Source organism: Siphateles boraxobius, unplaced genomic scaffold (assembly GCF_051911475.1).
Source record: "Siphateles boraxobius isolate OS27281-9 unplaced genomic scaffold, OSU_SipBor_1 23, whole genome shotgun sequence".
NCBI lineage: Eukaryota > Metazoa > Chordata > Actinopteri > Cypriniformes > Leuciscidae > Siphateles > Siphateles boraxobius.
The window spans coordinates 574,876-589,587 of record NW_027508844.1 but is presented as its reverse complement, the minus strand read 5'-3'; the positions used below and the strand labels follow the sequence as shown (position 1 = coordinate 589,587).

At 42.1% G+C, this 14,712-nt stretch overlaps 1 non-coding gene across 1 annotated transcript; it reads right to left on the bottom strand.

The window, feature by feature from the left end:
• Positions 1 to 13,637: 13,637 nt before the first annotated feature.
• trnal-cag (transfer RNA leucine (anticodon CAG)) lies at positions 13,638 to 13,720 on the bottom strand. The gene has a single exon. It is a non-coding gene; the product is annotated as a tRNA-Leu (tRNA).
• Positions 13,721 to 14,712: the final 992 nt, after the last annotated feature.

The following is a 14,712-nucleotide window of genomic DNA, read 5'->3' as shown; positions in this document are numbered from 1 at the left end:
GCAGCATTTTTCCACCTACACGGAATAGCAGATGATCTAGAATCTAGGGGTTAACGCTCACCTGAGTCACAGCACATGCCACGTTGGCGCAGTTAGGCAGCGTGTCAGTCTCATAATCTGAAGGTCGTGAGTTCGAGCCTCACACGGGGCAGAATGGTGCTTTTTGATACACGGGACCGTGTAAATAAAGGAGCTGCTTTCTGTATTCCCTTTTATGCCTTTGTCCATTTCTTCATATGCACTGTAATTGAAATCCAGTGTTTTTTTAAGACTAATGTTGAACAAATGCAGTAATAGTATTACTCTCATATTCATGTCATATGTGTCAGTGTTGTTACAATGTTTTGTTAAGGCTTATATCATTCTTTCATTCTAATGGCATGTCTTGTTAATGCTAATGTAATGTTTTACATGACATTCCTTGAATCTTGTGTCATGACACTCCACCCCATGCCCCCAAACCCATGACATTTCATTCCAAGATATTTCCAAGAATCCTTGCCATGAAATTCTACTACATCTTCTTCCGGTAAACATCACAACATGTTATTTCGTGAAATTCAGTTGAATCCGATTCAATCAACATGTCCATTTTTTCTGAAATGTCATGACTTGAAATTCCAAGTGCCATAGAATCCCATACATTGCACTAAAGTGTTACTTTAAAGGCCATGTACTGCAGGTCAGTGTTACTTTAATGTTTGGTTAATTCTAGCATGAACTGAATTGCAGTGCTTTGTCAACATTACTGCATTTCTTGAAAAACTTGCCAGAGGGTTAAAGACTCTAGCTTGGGCCCACAGCCAATGGTTAGGTTTGTCAGAAGTGGGATTCTAACCCACGCCACAAGGGGAGACTGCGACCTGAACGCAGCGCCTTAGACCGCTCGGCAATCCTGACATGACAGCCAGTGATGAGCAGCATTTTTCCACCTACACGGAATGGCAGATGATCTAGAATCTAGGGGTTAACGCTCACCTGAGTCACAGCACATGCCACGTTGGCGCAGTTAGGCAGAGCGTCAGTCTCATAATCTGAAGGTTGTGAGTTCGAGCCTCACACGGGGCAGAATGGTGCTTTTTGATACACGGGACCGTGTAAATAAAGGAGCTGCTTTCTGTATTCCCTTTTATGCCTTTGTCCATTTCTTCATATGCACTGTAATTGAAATCCAGTGTTTTTTTAAGACTAATGTTGAACAAATGCAGTAATAGTATTACTCTCATATTCATGTCATATGTGTCAGTGTTGTTACGTCCAAGGACGTGTTCATTGTGTGTCTGTAAAATACTAGGAGTGTTATGTGCATGTGTATTCTCTTTCTCTTTTCTTGTGCCTTTGATAGGATTAAGGGCTACCACCTGTGCTCGTTAAACTGTGAGTGTTGTCCGCGCACTGATTGGTGCGTGTCCTGAGGAGTCTAATAAAGCAGCAGAGAGAGTGCTGAGGAAAGAAAGAGACATCGCGGCGTTTGAGGTTGTTCCGCTCTCCAAGCCCAGACAAGGGAGCGCTGGTCGCGCTCTTTGATGTGTGTGGTCACAATGTGTGTCCTAACGTGACTCTTGAATTTATTTTTCAGTTATGATTAGTTAAGAGTTTGTGGGTAATGTAGGGTGGAGGATACCCAGAACTTTTCTCTTGTTTAATGGTTAGTTAGGGAGTGAGGGAAGTTATCTGTTTTGTTTTGTTTTCTGTTTTGTATAGGTAAGGTAATGTTATTCCCCTTTTAGGTAGAGGTTATTTTTGTTTTCTTTTGAATTGGGTCCTCCTCCCGAGGTAACATTTTTTGTTTTGGATTTATTTGTAATGTGTTTTGTTTACTTGATGTTATTAATTTTTTTTGTTTAGCTTTGTCAAAGGGTACAGAAATAAAAGGCAGACATGCCATTTCAAAGTGAACTTTGTTTGATTATTTGGTGAATCTGGGACTGGAGAGCTGCAGATCCTCAAAGTCTCTTCACTATTTGTTCGTCGTTCCCTATTATCCCCTGGACAAAGAGGGGAGACGTAACAATTGGGGGCTTGTCCGTACGGCGTAGTTGAAAGCCTTTCTAGTGAAGGAAACAACGTGGTGAGTTTACTCTCTTCTCTCTTTTTCTTGTCTGATATGTCTTTGTAGTAGGGGAGGGGAAAGAGACCTCTTGTGGTAGGAGAAATGGAATTCGATTTGACAGCTTTCACTCTTTCTCCTACCACAGAAGTTTTTGAGCGATGCAGAAAGAAAGATTTATTATTGATCGCAGATTTTTTTAATATTCGAGTGACGAGAGAGACTACTAAGCAGGTTATAAAAGAAGAATTATATGACAAGCTAGTAGAGGATGGTATTTTGGCAGAGGGTTCGGATAGGGAGAAATATCACAATGTTACACCTATGGCTTTGTCAGATACTGAGCAAGTGCGATATGATCCCAGGTTGCAGATTAGACTAAGAGAATTAGAGTTAGAAATAAAAAAACAAGAATGTGAGTCTCAAATTATTAGGCTGCGTGTTATAGAGGCGGAGAAGGAGCGTGATATTCAACTCCGTAAAAGAGATCTAGAAGCGTCAAAAAACCCGGTGCCTGTACCTCGTTCACGAACACCCTCTATGGCGTCCCAAATGTCGCCAGATAGATCTGTTGCGGCGTCTAATGTTTCTCCGTTTGACATCAGCAGAAATGTTAAACTCGTGCCTCCTTTCAGAGAAGCCGAAGTAGATGCTTATTTTGTAGCTTTTGAGCGAATAGCTGGTAAGCTTAACTGGCCAAAAGACATGTGGGCTTTGTTACTTCAATGTAGTCTCGTGGGTAAAGCACAAGAAGTTATCTCAGCGTTAAGCCTAGATGATTCGCTTGATTATGATGTGGTAAAGTCTACAGTGCTCCGCGTATACGAGTTAGTTCCCGAAGCGTATCGCCAGAGGTTTCGATCTCATACGAAGACATCCAGGCAAACATATGTTGAGTTTGGAAGAGAGAAGAGAACGTTGTTTGAAAAATGGTGCCTGTCTAGTAAAACTGACACTTTTGAACAACTTTGTGAATTAGTTTTACTAGAGGATTTTAAAAAGAGTATTCCAGAAAAAGTCGTGCAGCATTTAAATGAGCAGAAGATAACCACGCTGGCCGAAGCCGCTGTATCCGCGGATGAATTTGTGCTTACGCATCGTAAGTTTTTTATGCAAGAGTTACCAACTTCTAGTTTTTCTTCATCCGCTGATAAATTTGTGAGAGAAGATGTCCCTTCTCATAGTTTTTCTCGTTCGTGGAAAAACGATGCTCGTCCAAAAATGACTGGTCGAAATTCGGCGCGTCAAGGAGACAAGCGGGCTTGTTTTTACTGCCTGGATCCTGGACATTTAATTTCTGAGTGTAGGGAGTGGAATAAGAAAAATGTGAAAAAAAAAGGTGTTGCGCTCACGCAGACGCTGCCAGGGGTGCGAGAGGTTGAAGTGTCTGGTTATGAACCATTTATTTTAGATGGTCAGGTGTCTATCTCTGATTCCCAGTTTACGCAGGTGTCGATCTTGCGAGATACGGGTTCTTTTCAGTCTTTTATATTAGAGAGTGTTTTGCCTTTCTCGGAAAAATCGTATACCGGTACTGATGTGTTAGTACGAGGTATAGAAATGGGCTGTGTACAGGTGCCTTTACATGAAGTGGACTTAAAATCGGATCTTGTCTCTGGCATTGTTAAGTTAGGTGTTCGCAAACAATTGCCTGTTGCTGGAGTACATATTATTCTGGGAAATGACCTTGCAGGGGGCAAAGTTTTTTCTAGTCCAGTCGTGATGCATAAACCCATGGTTAAGGAGCAGCCTGACCTAGGTGTTCAGTTCCCTTCTGTTTTTCCGGCATGTGCTGTGACAAGGGCTCAAGTTCAAAGGTTTCGAGACGTTGTTAATCTCTCTGATTTGTTTTTAAAAACAGAATCCAAGACGGAAGAGTCAAAGTTATGTGAGGTAAGCAAAGTGACAGATACTTCATTAATTCTTGAAGCTCCCTTTAATGTTGGAAAGGAGAAATTGTCAGCTGAGCAAAAATCAGATGTTTCCTTAGCAGAATGTGTTAAAGCAGCGGTCAACGTGGAAGACAGAGCGGATGCTAAAATAGGTTATTTTTGGGAGAATGATTTGTTAATGCGTAAATGGAAACCGCTTTATGATGAAAAAGGTGTGCAGGAGACGTTTCAGATTCTTTTGCCTGCTAGCTATCGTGTTCCAGTTTTAAAATTGGCACATGAAAATCTCATGGCAGGTCATTTAGGAGTGACAAAAACTGTTTGCCGCATTTCTAAATATTTCTTTTGGCCTGGTCTTCGATCCTCTGTTGTTAACTTTTGTCGCTCTTGTGGTGTGTGTCAACGTATTGGAAAGCCTAATCAGAAGGTACCCGTTGCCCCTCTGTATCCCATACCGGTAATAGAAGAACCATTTGAACAACTTATTGTTGATTGTGTGGGTCCGCTGCCAAAGTCCAAATCGGGACACCAGTATGTGCTAACGATCATGTGTGCAGCCACTAGATTCCCTGAAGCCATTCCCTTGCGTTCGTTGTAAGCACAGACGGTGGTAAAGGACTTGGTTAAGTTTTTTACCATGTTTGGTCTACCGCGAGTAATACAGAGCGATCAAGGAACAAATTTCACTTCTAAAATATTCACACAAATTTTGAAGGAATTGGGAATTGAGCACAGAGTATCTAGTCCTTATCACCCCGAGTCACAAGGGGCCTTAGAAAGGTTCCATCAAACCCTAAAAACTATGATCCGCGCATATTGTTTGCAGACGGGAAAAGACTGGGTGGAGGGGTTGCCTTTTTTGTTATTCGCTGCTAGAGAAGCAGTTCAGGAGTCCTTGGGATTTAGTCCCGCCGAACTAGTGTTCGGACACACCGTGAGGGGTCCGTTAAAATTGCTGTATGAACATTTGTTGATGAAAAATCCTTCTTCGGTCTCTCTCTTGGATTATGTGAGTTCATTCAGAGAGAGACTTCATAAGGCGTGTGATGTAGCTAAGGCTCATCTATCTGTCACACAGTCGAAAATGAAGCAGCAGTTTGATAAAAAGAGTGTCAGGAGGAATTTGCAGGTTGGTGACTCTGTTCTTGTGCTTTTGCCAGTGCCTGGTGATGCTTTGCAAGCAAAGTTTTCAGGACCATATGTCATAGAGAAAAAGCTCAGTGAAACTGATTACGTTATTCAAACTCCTGATCGTCGACGAAAAACTAGAGTTTGCCATGTGAATATGCTTAAGGCGTATGTGGAGAGGGAACCGAAAAATGCTCTGTCTGTAGACGTTCCATTGGTTTCTTCCGCGGTCACCATAATTGCCTCTTGTGCTGTAGAAGATGATGGTGTTGCTCCAACTTCTACTCCTCATCTGAAGAATTCTAACATTTTGGGTGATTTAGGAGGTTACCTGGTGCATTTATCTGAAAAACAGTATGAGGATGTGTGTAATTTGATCCAGTCTTTTCCCTCACTTTTTTCAGACGTGCCTAGCAGAACATCTGTATTATGTCATGACATTGAAGTGGGAAGTGCAACCCCGGTGAAACAGCATCCATATAGGGTGAATCCAAAAAAACGTGAAATTATGAAGGGCGAGGTAGAATATCTGTTAAAACATGGGTTAGCCGTACCAAGTCAGAGTCCATGGAGCTCCCCATGCTTGCTAGTACCCAAACCAGACTCCACATATCGCTTTTGTACGGACTATAGAAAAGTTAATAACCTTTCAAAACCTGATTCATTTCCACTGCCTCGCATTGAAGATTGTATCGATCGGGTGGGAGCAGCAAGATATGTAACAAAGTTGGATCTGTTGAAAGGTTACTGGCAGGTGCCTCTTACGCCACGGGCTTCAGAAATTTCCGCTTTTGCTACACCCGACAACTTTCTTCAATACACTGTCCTTGCGTTCGGGATGCGAAATGCTCCTGCGACATTTCAAAGGCTTATGCAGAGGGTTTTATTTAATGTACCGAAGTGTGATGCATATATAGATGATGTGGTACTGTATTCAGACAGTTGGACCGAACATATGACTAATCTTGAGTTATTGTTTACTCGATTGTCAGACTCTTCTCTGACTGTAAATCTCGCAAAGTGTGAATTTGCGAAAGCAGAGGTGACCTACTTGGGAAAGAAGGTGGGTCAAGGAAGTGTGAGACCTGTAGAAGCGAAGGTTTCTGCGATAATAGCCTATCCATCTCCATCTAATAAACGTGAGCTAAGACGGTTTCTTGGAATGTGTGGGTATTATAGAAATTTCTGCAAAAATTTCTCCAGCGTTGTGACCCCACTTACGGATCTACTTAGTGATAAAAGGAAATTTGTATGGTCTAATGAGTGCGAGCATGCTTTTTTATCTGCTAAAGATCTTCTGTGTTACGCCCCTGTTCTAAAGGCTCCGGATTTCCATCGCCCTTTTAAGCTGCACGTAGATGCGAGTTCATCTGGGGCAGGAGCAGTATTATTACAAGAGGACCATATGGAAATTGATCATCCTGTGTGCTATTTTTCCAAAAAGTTTTCGAGGTGCCAAAGTAACTACAGCACAATTGAAAAGGAAGCTCTTGCTTTAGTGCTGGCACTCCAACACTTTGAGGTTTATTTGGGAGGTAGTAGTGTGCCCATTATTGTATTCACCGACCATAACCCTCTGACGTTTCTTTCCCGTATGTGTAATGCCAACCAGCGTTTGATGCGATGGGCATTAATTGTACAGGAATATAACCTAGATATTAAACATCTGAAAGGCACTGAAAATGTCGTAGCGGATGCGCTGTCCAGGGTATAGTGTCCTGAACCATAAGAAAGGTTGTTTTTGTTTTTCCTATAATTGAGGGAATATAGGAAAAATTTATTGGTGGGGGTGTTACGTCCAAGGACGTATTCATTGTGTGTCTGTAACATACTAGGAGTGTTATGTGCATGTGTATTCTCTTTCTCTTTTCTTGTGCCTTTGATAGGATTAAGGGCTACCACCTGTGCTCGTTAAACTGTGAGTGTTGTCCGCGCACTGATTGGTGCGTGTCCTGAGGAGTCTAATAAAGCAGCAGAGAGAGTGCTGAGGAAAGAAAGAGACATCGCGGCGTTTGAGGTTGTTCCGCTCTCCAAGCCCAGACAAGTGAGCGCTGGTCGCGCTCTTTGATGTGTGTGGTCACAATGTGTGTCCTAACGTGACTCTTGAATTTATTTTTCAGTTATGATTAGTTAAGAGTTTGTGGGTAATGTAGGGTGGAGGATACCCAGAACTTTTCTCTTGTTTAATGGTTAGTTAGGGAGTGAGGGAAGTTATCTGTTTTGTTTTCTGTTTTGTATAGGTAAGGTAATGTTATTCCCCTTTTAGGTAGAGGTTATTTTTGTTTTCTTTTGAATTGGGTCCTCCTCCCGAGGTAACATATTTTGTTTTGGATTTATTTGTAATGTGTTTTGTTTACTTGATGTTATTAATTTTTTTTGTTTAGCTTTGTCAAAGGGTACAGAAATAAAAGGCAGACATGCCATTTCAAAGTGAACTTTGTTTGATTATTTGGTGAATCTGGGACTGGAGAGCTGGAGATCCTCAAAGTCTCTTCACTATTTGTTCGTCGTTCCCTATTATCCCCTGGACAAAGAGGGGAGACGTAACAGTGTTGTTACAATGTTTTGTTAAGGCTTATATCATTCTTTCATTCTAATGGCATGTCTTGTTAATGCTAATGTAATGTTTTACATGACATTCCTTGAATCTTGTGTCATGACACTCCACCCCATGCCCCCAAACCCATGACATTTCATTCCAAGAAATTTCCAAGAATCCTTGCAATGAAATTCTACTACATCTTCTTCCGGTAAACATCACAACATGTTATTTCGTGAAATTCAGTTGAATCCGATTCAATCAACATGTCCATTTTTTCTGAAATGTCATGACTTGAAATTCCAAGTGCCATAGAATCCCATACATTGCACTAAAGTGTTACTTTAAAGGCCATGTACTGCAGGTCAGTGTTACTTTAATGTTTGGTTAATTCTAGAATGAACTGAATTGCAGTGCTTTGTCAACATTACTGCATTTCTTGATAAACTTGCCAGAGGGTTAAAGACTCTAGCTTGAGCCCGCAGCAAAAGGTTAGGTTTGTCAGAAGTGGGATTTGAACCCACGCCTCCAGGGGAGACTGCGACCTGAACGCTACCTGACAGCCGTGCGGCTGTTTCACAACAGCCAAACAAGCGCGAGCACTCCATCATTGTTGAGCGAATGGCGTTCTCGGACTTCATCTTTGTCAGAGTTCCTCGGCCAATCACGCGTCGTATCTTCATCTTTGCTTGGCGAATGGCGTTATCGGGCTTCATCTTTTTCAGAGTTCCTTGGCCAATCACGTTTCGGATCTCCATCTTTGCTGAGCCAATGGCGTTCTCTGGTTTCATCTTTGAGAGGATTCTTTGGCCAATCACGCATCGAATCTTCATCTTTCAGGCGCCGTGGAGAGACGGGCTCTTTTTTATTCTCAGGTATACCCGCGCCGAAGTATTGCCGTTCATTCATCGAATGTCAACAAGTAAGAAAAACTACATTAACAACAATACAATAATACATATTTCATTTTCTTCTCGTATTTTATGACCCATTAAGGTGTTTATTGTTATGATCTATCGCGATCTTGATCTGCTGGCAACCTCAGCATTTCATCTTAATGTGTTGATGAACTACATTAACATCAGCAACATATTTTTCATATATTGCTAACTTTTTCTTGTATGTTATGCTGCATTAAGGTACTTTTTAATGTTATGATCTATATATCTTGATGAGCTAGTATATTGCAGCACTTTTCTATTACACTATTTTTTGATAAACTACAATCTACATTAACAACAACATATTTTAATTTGCATTTTAAAATGTAAAGTTGTTTAGTGTCATGATCAGTCTTGATGTAGTATACTGCAGCACTTCTCATGGTATTGTCTCCAATGATGAATTACATTAACAATAATATATTCGTGGATTTTTACCTTTCAGTGTTCTTTAAGGTGTGTTTAAAAATGTCAATATCGATCATGATTCTGGTATGTTATTGTTTAGTGTTTAATTATAGTAGTACTGTATCAAATACAGTAATAAGTAGTAAAGCGTTAGTAATACGTAAATGTAATTTATGTTTTAGCTAAAAAGACTAAACATGTTTCAAATGTTCCAGAGATGTCTAAAAAGTCACACAAGGCCATGTGTGACGATGAGTGGATGTCCCGTCTGCGGCGGTTTGCCAGCACAGGGGTTTGGAAAATAAAAATAAAAATTTTGCTTTTTATTTATAAAGCTTGATAAAGTGATACCACCTTTTACCGTGGATAACAATGTTGGCTATATCTAGTCCCATAGCTCCTCCAACGATTAAATAGGCAGAGACAATTTCTGATAGGCTTTGGTTTTTGCTTATTTATTCAAAAAAGTATTTTGTATGAAGCTTTTAAATCTTACCTCAAACAAAGTTGATGTGTCAGCAGTCCATTACCATTACCTATATCAATAATATTTATGTTAGGATTAATTTAGGATCAATTACATGGATTAATATATTCATGTAATTGACTATCTAATTCTAAGCTGCAAACAAATATATATATATATTTGTTTGCATCTTAGAATTAGACAGTCAATTACAATTTCATCTGCGATTTGCAGTTAGGCTCCATTAATTAGTGTATAATTGTAAATAAATAAAATATATATATAATGTGAATATAATTAATTTGTGGCCACTGTGTGTATTTCTCCAAATATCAAAATATACGTATCCACAGATTACGAAGCACAGGTTTTATTTATGACCTCATTACAGATATAAAAACACAAGCAAACAAAAACATTTAGAAATGATTTGGATTTTAAAAATTGCCAAAGAGACCAGTTAGTATTGATTTTATTTTTATTGGGTGTTATATTTATTTTTATACAGCTTCTCCTTGCTGTTTCTGCTCTCAGACTCTTGCTGGTGTACAGGGACGGATTGTCCTGATTAAATGTATAAATGTCTGTGAATGTTAGATTTTGGCATGCCTGTGCCGAATTAGATCGGTAAAATGTACCACGAATGAAAGATGAATACAACCTGTTTTCCTCATTCTTGATTGTTCTTTTACCAGACCACAAGTGCTCCACCTGCATCCAGTCCTACCGCTGTCCCAACCTCTACCTCAGCCCCGACCTTTACACGGCCTGCACTTAACTTATCAATGGTAAAGCATTATTTTAATATTTGAGTAGATTACCTCCTCCACAAGCAATGATCTCCGGAATTTCCCAATGCCTTTTATTGGTAGGCTGGAAGATTATTTGTGTATTCTTCAATAGGGAATTCATATCATCAAATTTCCAATGCATGTATGATATTACATGAATGTCAATCTGTTCAATAATCTCCTTCTTTTAGTTTACAAAGCCACGATTTGGGGGATCCATTAGTTCAGCAGCCAAACCCAGCCTGAATGTACAAAGGCGGATTCAGGTAATTTAAAAAGACCTTAATATGTTTCATCATCATCATCTTTATTATGTTTGTTGATAATGTACAATATGTATCTTTATAGCCTGGTAGTCACAGTCCGCCTCCTTCAGCCAGACCCAGTCTTTCACCTTCATCCAGTCCTTCTCATTCAAGCATTCAACCGGCAGCCAGTGCTTCTCCTTCTGCAGCCAGACCTCCTTCAACCAGTCCGTCTCCTGCACCCAGACCTGCTTCTGCAGCCAGACCTCCTTCTGCAGCCAGACCCCCTTCAGCCAGTCTGTCTCCTGCAGCCAGACCTCCTTCTGCAGCCAGACCTCCTTCTGCAGCCAGACCTCCTTCTGCAGCCAGACCTCCTTCTGCAGCCAGACCTCCTTCTGCAGCCAGACCTCCTTCTGCAGCCAGACCTCCTTCAGCCAGTCTGTCTCCTGTAGCCAGACCTCCTTCTGCAGCCAGACCTCCTTCTGCAGCCAGACCTCCTTCAGCCAGTCTGTCTCCTGCAGCCAGACCTCCTTCAGCCAGTATGTCTCCTGCAGCCAGACCTCCTTCAGCCAGTCTGTCTCCTGCAGCCAGACCTCCTTCAGCCAGTCTGTCTCCTGCAGCCAGACCTCCTTCAGCCAGTCTGTCTCCTGCAGCCAGACCTCCTTCAGCCAGTCTGTCTCCTGCAGCCAGACCTCCTTCAGCCAATCCGTCTCCTGAAGTCAGACCTCCTTCTGCAGCTAGTCCGACTCTTACATCCTTGGTGAGTGCCCATCTATTTTTTGTGGCATCTCTTACTTCCTGTGTGTGAAGTACATGTACATGTGGCTTATTCAAAAAATTGGGGGGTACATTACAAAAATTACTGTTGGTTTATGTTTCCCTGGTGAATTTGTCAACCATTACAAACAAATTGAATGTTAAACTTCAAGTAAAACATGTATATGAGTGTTATTTTTTTCCATTTAGCCATGTATACAGTGTTTTTTTTTTTTAAATCATTTGAGAACCAGTTCTCAAATCTGCCTTAAATATAATTTTGTTTGAAGAAAATATAGGCTAATTATCATAAATGAACATGAAATGTCCCCTAATGCCCCTTTGTAGAATTACTTGTATGCAAACTTGAGAGAAACAATGTTTTAATATTACATCTCTAATCTTTCATTGCTTTTGAATCAGGAGGAGCATGTTGCCCCTTCTATGCCCGGACCTGCTCCTGCATCCGAGCCAGATCAATTTTGGCTGCCCACTAAAATGAGGCAGACAATCCCCTCACAGGATCAGAGGTGGATTGCTTCTGCGATCTTTCACTCTGGCAGACTTAGGACAGACTTGAAGCTCTGGTATGAGCCACCCGTCCCTTCCCTCATCTACCACCAGGCTCCATCTCCAGATCGCTTTTTTAATCACAGGCTTCTGGTGTGGATGCCCTACCACTTGTGGAAGTTCAGACTGTTCTGTCCTGCATGTGGGAAGCAGCTGACTGGATATGGCCTCCACAAGAGAGCAGGGAAGGTCCTGGACATCGACAGGTACTACCTTATGGTAACAGAGACTCTCAGGTGTACTGTGTGTTGCCTGAGTTACCTGTCTACCAGTCAGACTGTCCTGGACCAGCTCGATGTGCCCCATAGAAGACTTTTCCGTCTGATTTTGACACAGAAGTGAGTTAAAATCTACACGCCTTGTACAGAATTTTGTAATGTGTTTATAATAAAGACATTCATATTTCAAAATTAATAATTTATTTTCTGAAGCAGAAATGTGTAATATGAAGTAAATGCAAAATAAAAGTGTTTTTTATTTACCATAAAATAAATTACATAAGCAAATCTTCTCTTTTACACAAAGGTATGCTTGTGACATTCGTGTCATACGCATGCTGAGGGAACGGACGCTGGGCAACAGTCCCACAAGACTTGTCAAACAGCTGAGGGAGAACCACGGGGAGGAGTGGCTTGACCGTTTGGCGCACTATATGGAGGAGTGTGCTGGTTTTATCAACCGCCCCAGCCTCTTACCTGTCATGTGCCAAAAGCCTCCAGAGCCCATTGATGTCCCTACTAGCAAGTGGCTGCTGTCAGTTTATGGGAGGGACATTATCAGTTGCATAGACCACATCAAGGCAAGCATAACCTCCACGTTTGGGACCATTTTGAAAATGGACTCAACCAAACAGGTAATTGTTTGACATTATTACTGATGTTTTAACTGTTGTGAAATTTGAAAATGATTTGTGTTATGCTTTATTAATATTTTTAATTTGGTTGATTTTAGATCACAAAGAAGTTGGCAGGCACAGCCAGGGGAACAGCACAGTGGGTGACTTCTGTTGGCAATGAGACAGGACAAATTCTTATCAGTGTCTTGACTGCTCAGGAAGGTCCAGCACTGGACACCATGGTCTCCGGACTGATTAACAGGTACAGCCAGGCGGCCGTGGCTCCACCACTGCTGCTGTACGTGGACTGTGGCTGCTTCATAGAGAAGGGGCAGAGCAAGCTACAGGCCAGATTTGGAGGATGGCCTGACCTCAATATCAGGCTGGACATCTGGCACTTCATGCGTCGGCTGGCAGTGGGGTGCACCACTGATGCTCATCCTCTATACCCAGTCTTCATGTCACGTCTCTCTGCGTGCATTTTTGAATGGGACCCAGATGATGTGGCTTTGTTGCGGCGGGCAAAGAGAGAGCAACTGCAGGAGGAAGGTGTGCCTGTCATCACAGATAACCTTGTGGACCGACGCATCACCAAAAAAGAGCTGGCGCTCTATTGCCGTCGGAGGACTCCCTCGGAGGACTCCACCCCATGCCCCCAAACCCATGACATTTCATTCCAAGAAATTTCCAAGAATCCTTGCCATGAAATTCTACTGCATCTTCTTCCGGTAAACATCACAACATGTTATTTCGTGAAATTCAGTTGAATCCGATTCAATCAACATGTCCATTTTTTCTGAAATGTCATGACTTGAAATTCCAAGTGCCATAGAATCCCATACATTGCACTAAAGTGTAACTTTAAAGGTCATGTACTGCAGGTCAGTGTTACTTTAATGTTTGGTTTATTCTAGCATGAACTGAATTGCAGTGCTTTGTCAACATTACTGCATTTCTTGATAAACTTGCCAGAGGGTTAAAGACTCTAGCTTGGGCCCGCAGCCAAAGGTTAGGTTTGTCAGAAGTGGGATTGGAACCCACGCCTCCAGGGGAGACTGCGACCTGAACGCGGCGCCTTAGACCGCTCGGCCATCCTGACATGATGGTCAGTGGTGAGCAGCATTTTTAAATCTACACGGAATGGCAGGTGATCTAGAATCTAGGGCTTCACCGCTCACCTGAGTCAAAGCACATACCTCGTTGGCGCAGTTAGGCAGTGCGTCAGTCTCATATTCTGAAGGTCGTGAGTTCGAGCCTCACACGGGACAGAATGGTGCTTTTTGATACACGGGACCGTGTAAATAAAGGAGCTGCTTTCTGTATTCCCTCTTATGCCTTTGTCCATTTCTTCATATGCACTGTAATTGAAATCCAGTGTTTTTTTAAGACTAATGTTGAACAAATGCAGTAATAGTATTACTCTCATATTCATGTCATATGTGTCAGTGTTGTTACAATGTTTTGTTAAGGCTTATATCATTCTTTAATTCTAATGGCATGTCTTGTTAATGCTAATGTAATTTTTTACATGACATTCCTTGAATCTTGTGTCATGACACTCCACCCCATGCCCCCAAACCCATGACATTTCATTCCAAGAAATTTCCAAGAATCCTTGCCATGAAAGGTACAATATGTATCTTTATAGCCTGGTAGTCACAGTCCGCCTCCTTCAGCCAGACCCAGTCTTTCACCTTCATCCAGTCCTTCTCATTCAAGCATTCAACCGGCAGCCAGTGCTTCTCCTTCTGCAGCCAGACCTCCTTCAACCAGTCCGTCTCCTGCACCCAGACCTGCTTCTGCAGCCAGACCTCCTTCTGCAGCCAGACCCCCTTCAGCCAGTCTGTCTCCTGCAGCCAGACCTCCTTCTGCAGCCAGACCTCCTTCTGCAGCCAGACCTCCTTCTGCAGCCAGACCTCCTTCTGCAGCCAGACCTCCTTCTGCAGCCAGACCTCCTTCAGCCAGTCTGTCTCCTGCAGCCAGACCTCCTTCTGCAGCCAGACCTCCTTCAGCCAGTCTGTCTCCTGCAGCCAGACCTCCTTCAGCCAGTATGTCTCCTGCAGCCAGACCTCCTTCAGCCAGTCTGTCTCC